At 39.9% G+C, this 14,128-nt stretch overlaps 1 non-coding gene across 1 annotated transcript; it reads right to left on the bottom strand.

Moving 5' to 3' along the window:
• Positions 1–6,432: 6,432 nt before the first annotated feature.
• Positions 6,433–6,539, bottom strand: LOC131615328 (small nucleolar RNA R71). Its single transcript, XR_009287749.1, has one exon. It is a non-coding gene; the product is annotated as a small nucleolar RNA R71 (small nucleolar RNA).
• Positions 6,540–14,128: the final 7,589 nt, after the last annotated feature.

Raw genomic sequence — 14,128 nt, 5'->3', positions numbered from 1 at the left:
ACTGCCTTCATTCAACAATACCACAACAAAACGGACCCAGACGTTTCTGACGAAGAACACATAGCTTTTCTAACACTTTGGCTCTCGAGATGCGTCTTCTGCTCTAGGTCCATACATGTAGCAAAAAGATATCTTTGCATGGCTAACCAGTTAAATGCTGGGATAAAGTTAAACCTAAGCCAGTTAATTCTAGGATTTCTTTATGAGAATCTTGGTGAGGCAACGGACCTTGTAAAGAACTACAAAACAGGATCTCTTCTTTTCGCTGGTCCTTTCTGGCTGTTGCAACTATGGCTTAATGCCACTTTCGAAGCTCACCTCCCATATAAAAATGTTATGGACGAAGAAAATGCAGATATAAAGGATCGAACAGTGGAAGGAACCAGATTGGCTTACCTAACTCCCAAGGAAGAAAGTGGCAAACTTCGTGATACCTTCCTGGAATTCATAATGATGTTCGCTGAACGTCATCAATTCACTCCTTCGATGGCTCCATTCGTACAACGTAAGGTGGGTCCCGAATGGTTTATTCGAGAATTTCCAACAACTTCTCCTGACCAACAAGCTGAATCTATGGCCATCTGGGAAGCTTTCCTCACCCCAAAGCTGTTATATCACCGACTTCGATCTCCAAAAAGTCATTGCTGTCTCCTCTGCTATCAACCAAATCTGGTTTCAAGACAATTTGGGCTAGTTCAACTCAAACCAAAGTGTTTGTATGACAAAAGGAATCACATGTGTCTACACACTTCGCATCTGACAGAAGATGAATATGAATAAAAAATCTCTCGATATGTTGGCATCACTACTTTGTCTCCTGTTTCCTTCGAGCCTGCTTTTTACTCTACCATAGATATTCATCAATGGTGGACAGAATATTATTCTACGCAAATCTTTGATGCTGAAAGCCTTACTCGGGAACTAACTGCAGCTTTTGCTGATGTGCAGGAGAATTTCCAGAAAGGTACTTCGACTCATATTAAAGAAATTCAAGCATTTCAAAAGTTCTTTGAAACTATCTACAGGCCTGATGACCTTAGTCGGACCGTTCGTGAGGCTGCAGTTACTTTACGTGAAAAGTTTTCTGCTAAACTGGATAAGTTGAAATTGCCTACGTCTGTTTGACCTGAACTACGTTATAAAGTGGCTTTCGAACTTCATCCTCTAAAATTTCCCCCACTTCCTAGTGCTGATTTTGGGGTGGCCTTAGGCCCTCCTTTTCCAGACTGGTTTGTGTGTGGGAATCTCATTAAAACTCTTCAGGAAGAATCTAAAAAACGCGCTGAACGAGTGGTCCTGACTAAGCACACCTTGGATACTTTCAAAGGACATCTTCATATAGATCTTGAGCATGTTCGCGTTTTGACTCCAATACCTGAAGGTTGGGGTTTAGACAATCCTTTGACTAATTCCTCCCCTTTCATTGAAATACTGATTTATATTTTGTTCACAGCTGTTGCTCGAAAGAGACAAATCAAGGGAGCCCCTGTACAAAAGGGTTCTGGAACTTCGAGGAACACCAGGGCGAGTTGGAGTGACTCTGTCACCACTGGCAAGAAGCCTACGGTACATGGATACCTTATATTTTAGCTTGTGAAACTTAATGAATGTCACTTACTTGGTTTTAATATGAACTTCAGAGCTCGAAACCACCAGCGCCTTCTAAGCGAAAAGTTCCTTCAACAGCTAACTCGGACGATGAAGATAAATCTCCTCCTCGCACCAGACAAACAATAAAGAAAAGACAAGAGACTGCCACCCCTTCAGCCAAAGGAAAGAGATCTGGGACTTCGAAGCTCACCTCTTCGAGTGACAAGGTATCTTCTTAGGACTCACCCCTGAAGGCTGCTAGCACTATCCCCATTATGGAGAGTCATAACTCCAGTCCAGACAACATTCCGACCAAGGTATTTTGGGTTTCACCATTTAACCATTTCTTTACATTCTAATTCTAATGATTAAGCTCACATTTTTACCTTGTAAATGTAGGATGATGCTTGCACCGCTACTTCTGATCTCAAAGCCTCAAGTTTACATATTGACCTTGACAACCTTTGAGGTAAATGTCTGCTCTTTTAAATGACAGATGGATTTTTCTGCCTTTTCCGCAATGTTCAAATAGTGGTAACGCAGGTGGACAACCAACTAGCAGCGAAGACACCATATCTGAACAAGATGCTGCAGAAGAAACTTCCAAACTGGCTACACCTGGTTCTAATGAAACTTCGAACCTTGGAACCACAGTCATTCCTGGGACTACTTCGAAGCAAGCCCCTGCGATGCCTACTCCTTCAGAACTAGAGCAAATCAAGAAGACTGATCCTGTGAGCTTCCTCAAGACCATGATGAGTATCGATAGCGCTTCATCCCTTGGAACTCCTTCGAATGTCTTGGCAGGTGCTGGTGACAAGGATGATATTCCTAAACTCCTTCGTCAGATAAGAAGAAGTTCTTTGAAACCAACCTCGTCGAAGCTCTCAGCAAGGATTCCACCAAATATTATGGTCTAAACAACCTTCTGAAGAAAAAGTGGATTTACTTCTTGTTCCAGTGGAAATCTCAAAAGTAATTGTCTTATTGAGTTCTCTGATTGAACAACTCCAATCTAATCTCCTTCGAAAACGGGATATTGACGGACAGCTAACAGCAAAAATGACTTCTCACAGTTCTTCATGGGAAACTGCTAACGATGCAACGAAGAAGGTTGAAACCCTTAAGCTCGAGCGTTCGAAGAACCAACAGGAATATGAAGAGTGTGAGACAAATATCAAAGCCTGGAAAAAATAAATTGAGCAACTCAAAGGGAAGATAAAGGATGCCCAGTCTCGTCAGGTAGAAATCCAGAAAACCAATCAAGATGAATTAACTGAAGTGGCGCAGTCAGGGACTCGACATTTCGAGACGGCACAGCAGCTAGTGCCAGAAATCGAAGAACTGAAAAGACAACAGGCATTGATCGAACGTCATATGTCCTTATGGGAGATCCAATACTTGAAGATAAAAGATAACCTTCCCAAAGATTTTAATTAGTTGCTTCGAACCTTGTACTTTCTTTTGTGTTGCGTACTTATCTTGTTTTGTAATCAAATTTCTCCAAGAATATATATATATATATATATATGCAACTTTATCTTTCAATCTTCCCACATATTTTATTTTGCAGTTGTCATAAGTAATGCCCCAGCAATTCTCTAAAATTGCCAAAATATACTTTTTCACTGTCACAGTAATTTTAATAAATGTAAACCACGTGACATGTTTACCCTTCGCAGCCCTTTGCGCCTAGACTTGACGTTTCTACTACCCTTAGCCGTAACCATCATTGAAAGCTGACGTCACCTTTTCCAAAACGTCTACTTGAGACGTGCGTGCATCAGTTCTCATCATGATTACACTTCAACTTCCAAGGGCGGGAAACGGCGGAAGCCATAACTTCTCTTTGGAATACCAAATACAGTCCAATCAAACATTAAAATGAACCGTTCCTCTACTGCCAACTTATTCTATATAAAGGGTTGGCATTCCATTTCTTCCTTCACACTTTCTTCAACTCTTGCCCAAAATTTCGTTTCTTCTAGTATTCTCTCAAACACAGAGTCAGACAAAACCTTTTCCAACCTTTCTTCTCCAAATGGCACTACCCCTAACTTACGCTAACATCAGGGCTTGCATCAAGAAAGAATTCAAAATCTCTGAAGAAGAACTTGATGAAAACTTTATAAGCATCGGCGCCCTTTTTGCTAACCAAAAGCTTGATTTTTACTATGAAATCTTGGAGGGATCTGTTTATCCCAATATGTTAGCGGACCTTTGGATGTTTACGTCTCTGCGCATAGATCTAGAAGGCAGAACCACTATCGTCTCTGAGGTTCGAAGGGCCCATATCACTATCACTCCCTCCACCATCTCCAACCTGCTGAGATTTAACAACTCTGGAGAGACTTTTGATGACAATACCTTCAACATGACCACCCATCTTATGTTGAGGACTCTTATGGGCAATGATCCTTTCAGCGCCAAGGTCATGAGGGTTTGGCACCAGCTCCTCGTGGGCAACTTTCGTCCACGAAACCATGATCAAAACAGCATCATGGTGGAGGATTTGGAGTTTATACTCTGTGCCCTCCGTGGGAAGAAGATTAACTTTCCTCTGATGATCTTCAAAGGACTTGTTGAAGCAGTTTCTATGGCTGCTGCTCGGCAAGGTGTAGTAACATGTCTTCCATATGGAAGGCTCTTATCCTACATGTTCCTTAAATAGGGAATAGTGAGAAGGATGCATAGATCTGGATCCTTGGACATGTTCGAGGCGGAAAGCTTGCTGATAACACAATTTTATATCGTATATTTAGCTTGAATTCCGTAGATATTTATAGCATTTTCCGTTTATTATGTTGATTTATTATGATATTACGCGAGTTTTTGCTTTGTTTCAGGTTTTACACTCTTATTATGGCTATTTGTGAAAAGGAGAGGAAATGGAGCTAAAACAACCACTATTTATGCCTAAAAGATGAAAAATGGGTGCTGAAGTGAAAAGGAGGTGCAAATAAGGCCAAAATGTACTAAAGAAGACCCTAAGGCCCAAAAGAGACAAGCCAGCCCACTGAGAATCAAATGTGCGTGGCCCAAACCATACAAGCAAGTGGAGACGCACGTCTCCAACGTCTCATTGGCCACGTCAGCAAAAGGGAGACGCACGTCTCCAGTCCCCTATATTCTCTCCACTCGAGACGCACGTCTCAAGTCATTCAAAGGAGCTTCCTGAAGAAGTGGAGACGCACGTCTCCAAGTCCAAGTCAGATGAGCCTCCTCTTTTCACGCATCCCAACTGCAGAAGCTCCCCTATAAATAGAAGCAGTCACCTCAGTCCTCAAAGGCCCGATTTCCTGCTAACGAAGTGCTGCCGAAATTGTACCGTGCTTTATATTTTCTTCTTGCTTTCATTCAAACAGTCTATTTTCTCACAACGATTTCTACAACGGAAATTATTGTGAACCTTTTATAAATCTAGCCTTACGTTAGATTTATCGCTTTTATTTCCTTGTTTTAATTTCCGTCCGTTTAAATTCCGAAGAACGATCCAGCCAACCTGTGGTGGAAGTTCAGTACTCGAAGATTCAATTGCAATTTATTTAATTCAGGTTTAATACCGCCTTTATTTATATAGTTATTGCATCATATATTATATGCCAATCAACATGCCTTTTATTATAAACCAAATTAATTTATGCATGCTTAACCGTATTAATATGTCTGGCTAATTTACTAAGGTATCGGTATGTAAAGTAAGTTAACTGTGGGATCCGAAATAAATTGGCTTAATTATGTTTTATTAATTATCACTTGTTTTTGGTTTGTATGTCTAATTTAATTAGTAAGTCTTAAAACCAATAGAGCGAAAGTTTGAGGGTTTAAGACGGTCAAAGGTTAAAATCAATAGAGCGAAAGTTTGAGATCTTTAATTGGATAGTAGACATATGACATTAGTTTTAAGGATGGCGAAAGCGTATTAAAACTAATTAGAAACTTATTTATTTTCAAAAAATGTTTTTACACCCGAGCGGGATGGCGAAAGCGTACGTTAGGGATATTAGCATGTTCCGAGTCAACAGAGCGAAAGTTTGAGATTAGGAGATTTAAATAGATAACAACTTCATAAAACAGGCATTTTATTAATTACGTTGTTTCCAAAAAGCTTTTCTAATATCTAATGGGATGGCGAAAGCATACATTAAGAGTTAGGATAGTAATCTAAATCAACAGAGCGAAATTTTGAGACGAGGAGTTTTAACCAATTGAATTAGTAAAGATTTTTAATTGAATTATGCATTAGCCAATGGACCTTCGGATCACCTAAAGTTAAACGAAATACATACTGATATCTGTTCATTATTATATTTCTTACTATTCACAATCACTCTCCCTTAGGAACAATCAAATTATTAGTAGCCTTAGCTTTACATAGTAACCTTAGATAACGGTAGATCGATTCATAGTCCCTGTGGATTCGATAGCTTTACTGATCAAATCAATCAAATTACCCTGAAGTTAGAGATGGCTGCTCTTCGTCCTCTTAGAGACTATGCCGCTCCTTCACGCGCTGAACCGCACTCAAGTATCGCGCCACCTACGATTGAGGCGAACAATTTCGAACTGAAACCTTCGTTGGTACAAGCTGTTCCACAAAATCAATTCTCTGGAAGCCCTGCAGACGATCCCAACCTCCATTTATCTGTGTTCGTGCAATATGCCGACACTGTCAAAGCTAACAACGTTAGTTCCGAAGCTATTCGATTACGTCTCTTTCGTTTCTCCTTGAGAGATAGAGCTAGAGCGTGGCTTCAATCCCTGCCTTCTAATTCCATAACTACATGGGACGAATTGAAGAGAGTATTCTTAGCAAGATACTTTCCGCCTAGCAAAACTGCTATGCTAAGAGGTCAAATCAACGGATTTACCCAGAAAGATAACGAATCACTCTTCGAAGCTTGGGAACGTTACAAGGACATGCTTAGACTATGCCCTCATCATGGACTCGAACCATGGCTGATCATTCATACTTTCTATGGTGGTCTCCTATATAACACTAAAATGACTATAGATGCCGCTGTTGGCGGAGCACTAATGGACAAACCCCATGATGAAGCATACAACCTCATAGAGAACATGGCACAAAACCATTACCAATGGGGTGGAGAACGAGCTGCTCTAGAGAAAACCCAAACCAAAGGAGGAATGTACGAAATAAGTGGTATAGACCGTGTTAACGCTAAAGTAGACGCTTTAGCTCAAAAGATCGAAAACTTAACCATCACTCCTTCAGCCACCGCTGCTGCTGTAGCACCTAACTGCGAGATTTGTGGATTAACTGGACACGCAGTTGCCGAATGTCAACTCTTGACTGGAGTCCCATCTGATCAAGTAAACTATGCTCAAGGAAACCCTTATTCTAACACGTACAACCCTGGATGGAAAAACCATCCAAACTTTTCATATAAAAACAACAACACGTTGTACGCGCCTGGACAAGCACCTGCTGTGCCACCTGGTTATCAAAAAGCGCCTGTAGCTGCTCAAAACGCCCCTAGGAAGTCGAATCTTGAAATCATGATGGAAAACTTTATAGCTTCCCAACAACAAACCAATAAGGACTTCCTAAATCAAAACATCCACAATAGCGAGCAACTAAAACAACTGTCGAACAAAGTAGATGCCTTAGCTACGCATAACAAAATGTTAGAAACTCAAATTTCACAAGTAGCTCAACAACAAGCACCTACTGCTGCCCCTGGCACGTTTCCTGCTCAACCACAACCTAATCCTAAAGGACATGCGAACGCGATAACACTACAAAGTGGAACGAACTACGATGGACCTATTGATCCTAGAACTCAAAATGCACCCATGTCCCAACAAGAGCCAAAGGAAACCCAAAAGACATCAACTGATGATCAAACTGCTAAGACTAATGAGAACAACAACGAAGTGGAACCTGAAAAAGAAAAACCCTACGTTCCACCACCACCTTATAAGCCACCAATTCCTTACCCTCAGAGATTAGCTAAATCAAAAACCGAAGCGCAATTTAAAAGATTTGTAGAACTTCTGAAACAATTAAACATAACCATACTGTTCACAGAAGCCATAACCGAAATGCCTTCGTACGCTAAATTCCTAAAAGAAATCCTATCAAACAAAAAGAAACTCGAGGATAACGAAACTGTAACGCTTACCGCTGAATGTAGCGTTATCATCCAAAATAACATGCCTCCCAAACTGAAAGATCCTGGTAGTTTCTCTATACCCTGCGTAATAGGAAAAACCATCATAGAGAAAGCCTTGTGCGACTTAGGAGCCAGTGTTAGTTTGATGCCTCTTTCAACCTGTAAGAAGCTAAATCTAGGTGAGCTTAAGGCAACGAGAATGTCTCTTCAACTAGCCGACCGCTCAGTTAAATACCCTGTAGGAATTTTAGAAAATATCCCTGTTCGTGTAGGCCAATTCTACATCCCAACTGACTTCATCATAATGGATATCCAAGAAGATTCTAACATCCTGATCATATTAGGAAGACCATTCTTAGCAACCGCTGGTGCAATTATAGACGTCAAGCGAGGAAAGCTTACTTTCGAAGTAGGAAAAGAGAAAATAGAATTTATCCTTTCCCAATTCCTAAAAGCACCTTCTATAATTGACACATGCTGCTCTGCCGACATAATCGACGAGTGTGTTAATGAAATAAAATCCGAACCAAATAAGGAAACCGAGATCCTAAAAATTCCTATACCACCGATCTTTGAAGATGACAACTGGCGTGGGGAATATCAAGATGACCACCTGAGCGAATGTTTGGCATTAACTCCTGATCCTATACCTGGGCCTAAGAAACCTGCTATAGAACTAAAAACACTACCTACCGATCTTAGGTACGAATTTCTAGACGAAGAACAAAATCGACCAGTTATAGTTAACGCCGATTTAAGACGAACCGAGACTGAAAAATTACCTACTGTCCTAAGAAAATACCCGACCGCTTTAGGATATAACATATCAGATTTGAAAGGAATAAGTCCTTCCCTCTGTATGCACCGCATTATGCTCGAGGACGATTGTAAAACCTCTAGAGAACATCAAAGGCGAATAAATCCTATTATGAGCGATGTGGTTAAAAAGGAAATCCAAAAATTGCTAGAAGCCAGAATAATATATCCAATATCCGATAGCAAATGGGTTAGTCCTGTTCATGTCGTACCAAAGAAAGGAGGAGTTACCGTAATCACCAACGCAAAAGGCGAATCTGTAGCACAACATACCCAAACTGGATGGAGAATGTGCATTGACTATAGGAAGCTAAACAAAGCCACCCGAAAAGACCATTTCCCTTTACCTTTCATAGATCAAATGCTCGAACGCCTAGCTAAGCACTCACATTTCTGTTATCTGGATTGATACTCCAGATTCTTCCAAATTCCTATCCACCCTGACGACCAAGAGAAGACCATGTTTACCTGTCCTTATGGTACATTCGCTTATAGACGAATGCCTTTTGGACTTTGCAATGCACCCGCGACCTTCCAAAGATGCATGATGGCAATATTTTCCGACTTCCTGGATGGAATAATGGAAGTATTTATGGACGACTTCTCGGTTTGTGGAGGAAGTTTTGAAAAATGCTTAGAGAACCTTGAATTAGTACTTAAACGATGCGTAAGCGTTAACCTAGTCCTTAATTGGGAAAAATTCCATTTCATGGTTCGACAAGGAATTATACTTGGACACATCGTATCCGATAGAGGAATCGAAGTAGATAAAGCCAAAATCGAAATTATCGAAAACCTTCAACCTTCCAAAACTGTTAGAGAAATAAGAAGTTTTCTAGGACACGCTGGTTTTTAGTGACGTTTCATTAAGGATTTCTCTAAAATAACCAAACCCTTAACCGAATTAATGATGAAAGACGTCGAATTCATTTTTACTGATAAATGCACTGAAGCATTCCATACGCTTAAACAAGCATTAATCTCTGCGCCAATTATGCAACCTCCCGAATGGAACGAGCCTTTCGAAATAATGTGCGACGCAAGCGATTATGCTGTAGGAGCCGTTCTAGGGCAAAGAAAGGATAAGAAACTACATGTCATATACTATGCGAGAAGAACCCTAGATGAAGCTCAGATGAATTATGCCACGACAGAAAAGGAATTACTAGCTGTCGTATTCGCATTAGACAAGTTCCGTTCTTACCTGGTAGGAGCCAAAATAATCATATACACTGACCACGCCGCCATTAGGTACCTCTTAACCAAGAAGGACGCCAAACCGAGACTGTTGAGATGGATCCTGTTATTACAAGAGTTCGACCTAGAAATTAAAGATAAAAAGGGAACTGAAAATGTCGTAGCAGATCACCTCTCTCGATTGGAAATGTAGAAGCCGATGAATTAGAACCATACCATCCAATCACTGAAACCAACAACTCTGTAGAAGTAGCTTTAGTCCGCTTTGACACACCTTGGTATGGAGATTTCGTAAATTACCTAGTTGCTGGTGTACTTCCTCCTGATCTAAGTTACCAACAGAAGAAGAAATTCTTCCATGACCTAAAACATTACTATTGGGACGACCCGCTCCTGTTCAAAAGAGGCCCCGATGGAATCTTTAGACGTTGTGTACCCGAGGAAGAAATAGGAAACATAATAACACACTGTCATTTTGCACCGTGTGGAGGACACCATAGCACATCTAGAACCTGCGCCAAAATCCTTCAATCTGGACTCTTCTGGCCCAATCTGTGGAAAGACGTTTATTTTGCTGTACTAAACTGTGATAGATGCCAACGAACCGGAAATATTTCGAGATGTGACGAAATGCCTCAAAAGGGCATTCTAGAAGTAGAAATATTTGACGTGTGGGGAATAGACTTTATGGGTCCGTTTCCATCATCGTTTAGAAATCAATATATACTCGTAGCTGTCGATTACGTTTCGAAATGGATAGAAGCTATCGCTTCTCCTACAAACGATACACGAGTAGTTATCAAACTCTTCAAAAACATCATCTTTCCTAGGTTCGGTGTGCCAAGACTGGTAATTAGCGATGGTGGGTCCCATTTCATTTCAAGAATACTTGAGAAACTCCTTCAAAAATTTGGAGTAAATCATCGAATAGCTACACCATACCATCCACAAAAAAGCGGACAAGTAGAAGTATCTAACCGCGAAATAAAACAAATATTGGAGAAAACTGTTGCTATATCTAGAAAGGATTGGTCAACCAAGTTAAATGAAGCTTTATGGGCTTATAGAACAGCTTTTAAAACTCCAATTGGAACTACCCCATTCAAACTCGTTTATGGAAAATCATGCCACCTTCCGGTAGAGTTAGAACATAAGGCCTATTGGGCCATTAAGAATTTAAATCTAAACTACACCGCCGCTGGTGAGAAACGACTTCTAGACATAAACGAATTAGAAGAACTTAGACAAGACGCTTACGAAAACGCCAAAATTTATAAAGAGAGAACGAAAAAATGGCACGACAAGCATATATCTAGGAAAAATTTTAACATAGGCGATAAAGTACTTCTATTTAATTCTAGATTAAAATTATTTCTTGGGAAGTTACGATCTAGATGGTCTGGCCCTTTCGAAATAACTAACATATTTCCGAGTGGAGCGTTAGAAATCAAAGGAGAAACCATCAAACCTTTTGTCGTAAATGGGCAACGTCTTAAGTATTACCATCATCTCGAACACGATGAAAACATTGAACTCTTTAAACTTGACGAGCTGCCCGCTCATTCGAAAAAATAGTTTTCTATTTTTAAATCGTCGAGCTTACGACATAAAACAAAGCGCTTGGTGGGAGACAACCCACATTTATTTATTCTTTTATTTTATTATTATTTTTTTATTTTTTTTAACTTTTTATTTTTATTTAAATAATCTATTCTATTTTGAATTATTTTAATTTTAATTTTAATCATTTTTATATTTTTCCTACATTTTATAATAATTACTATAATTATAACTGCTATCTTAATTCGAGAAAATATTTCCTTTTTATAATTATATTTATTATTATAACTTGTTACATTTTTATATTATTTTTATTTTTATTTTTTCTCTTTATTTTCCTTTTTTTAATCAACACTAGCCTAGTTCTAACTTAATCTTAATATTTTCAACTTCTAGGTTTTCTTAACTACTAACTAATCAAGATGCAAGAAGTCGATAATATGGAAGTTGTGTTCCGTGGTAGAGGACAAGAAGCAAGATTTGATAAGCTGGCTGAAAGACAAATGGATTTGACTTGCTATCCTCACCAGCCGACTATGGAAAGACTTGGTATCGAAGAGAGCGTCATGCACTTGCTGAACCAAATCGGTTGGACCAGTTCTCACCTGTTCCGCAAGTTTAGTACCTACCGGAAGCTCACTCTGGAATTCTTGAGTTCCTTGACTTATCTTCCTAACTGTGGACAAGGACTGAAGAAAGGAGTCATCCTCTTTCGACTCTTTGATATGGAATTTAACTTTTGCATCCGAGATTTTGCTGAAATGCTAGAACTACCTCATGGATTAGATGCATACACCAAAGTAGCTGAAGACAGTCTTGCATACTGGGAGTTAGAAAGATATTGGGGCAAGATCACTGGAAACGATAACCCTGAAGAGAACGAATTTCAATCTGAGAACATCCATAACCCTGCTTTCAGATACTTGCATAAGATCATTGCTCACTACATTTTCGGTAAACCCGATAATGTCACTGAAGTCTCTAGAGAAGAGTTATTCATCATGTTCTGCACCTCTCAGAATCGTCCGGTCAACGCCATCGCATTCATGCTAAGAAACTTCGAGCGCATCATGCAAGACGAAGTTTTACCTATTAGGATCGGTGGATTTGTCACTATGATTGCTAATGCTATAGGACTGAGAATACCTCTACTTAGATTGACACCTCTGGGTTCCCACAATTCTATGGACATTCACTTCTGCTTTAACCGAGGTATCATTGGTAACCTTGGACCTGATCAGTTTGATTTACTCATTGATAATAAATTATTGGATCAGTTCACCTTACCGAGTCCTAGGACGAGTGTGCACAACCCTGCTAACTGGCTTTACTATGGTCAGATCCCTAAGAGAGAATCCTCACCTAAAACCCCACAAGCTTATGAACATTTTGATGAGGAAATGCACGTATCGGAATCTGAACCTGAAACTCCTCTTGGATACTATGAGCCTCTTCCTGAAGATGAACCCATTCCTGATTATGAACCTCTTCCTGAAGATGAACCCATTTCCGAATATGAGCCTGAGACTCCTACTGATGATTATACTGTTGATATGATTGATGTCGAGCTTGAACCACAACAACCCGCTACATCCACCGCATCAGTGAACCAAAGAATGCCTAATCAGAACACACATGAGCAAGCCATCACTGCACTGCAACAAGATGTACAACATGTGCGCAACGAGCTACACACTTTGCAAATGCACTTCTTCGATTTCATCGACACCGTCAATGCTCAATTCGACGAAGTTTTCAAACACATTTATTCTAATGTGCACAACAATAGACGTGGCTAGATGTTACCGTTTAGATTATTAGATTTTATTTCTAGTTTTAGCAATTAATAATTCCTAGTTTAGAATTTTAATTTTCTGCACTTTCACACTCTAATTCTGTCAACATTCAGTACCAGTTTTTAATTTGAAATGCAATATTTTATTCATTACCGCTACTGTGTTATAATATTCTGCTGTCTGACTGCTATATATTTATGAATGCATATAACTCACTCAGTCTAGTATTTTGCTGCTTATAGTAACATCCCATATTCCAATCTGTGTTATTCTCTAATAAATCCTATATGTCAGAACTGGTCCACACCCATGCACGCGTGACAGCCACCTGCCTAAGCATGGAGACGCACGTCTCCAATCATGTGGGACCAGCACACTGCACGCAAAGGACAGGAGACGCCCGTCTCCATGCCCTGTCCCCCAGCAGACTGACTGCCTGAGATGCACGTCTCCCAAGGCCAGCAGTCTGCTTTTGACCACGCAGCAGAACCACCATAACTCCATTTTGAATTTTGAATTTGAATTTCAAAATTCAAACTTCTTCATTCTCCCCATTATTTCTTCCATTTAAACACCATTAACCTCATTCATCCTCCATCATTCACCTCTTTAACTCCACATCATTTCCCATTTCTCCATTCCATTCAAACTTCAAACACCGCCATAATTCCATTTTAATTCTCCATTAACCACACCATTTTCAAACCTCACTATAATACCACACCACCACCACTCTTCTTCTTCACTACCTCCAAACCATTTTCTACTCTTCTACTCTCCATACTATTTTTCTTTTCAAACTCATCATGCCTCCACGTTCAATCATCCGTAGTGTGCGTCCAGAGAGGCCACCTCCTAACCTTGCAAATATTATCTTTCGAGAGGATGACAACGATGCTCAAAGAACTAAATACCTCGCATTCTATGATCGTTCGATTGTTCCCACAAAATTTGTGAACATCGAATGTCTAGAAACTCTGGGTCTCATTGATGGTGTCACCCGTTTACTCACTAAATCTAGCCTACACCATC

This window comes from Vicia villosa, linkage group LG6 (genome assembly GCF_029867415.1).
Source record: "Vicia villosa cultivar HV-30 ecotype Madison, WI linkage group LG6, Vvil1.0, whole genome shotgun sequence".
Classification (NCBI taxonomy): domain Eukaryota; kingdom Viridiplantae; phylum Streptophyta; class Magnoliopsida; order Fabales; family Fabaceae; genus Vicia; species Vicia villosa.
Note: the sequence above shows the minus strand (reverse complement) of the source record. Positions and strands in the feature narration are given on the sequence as shown.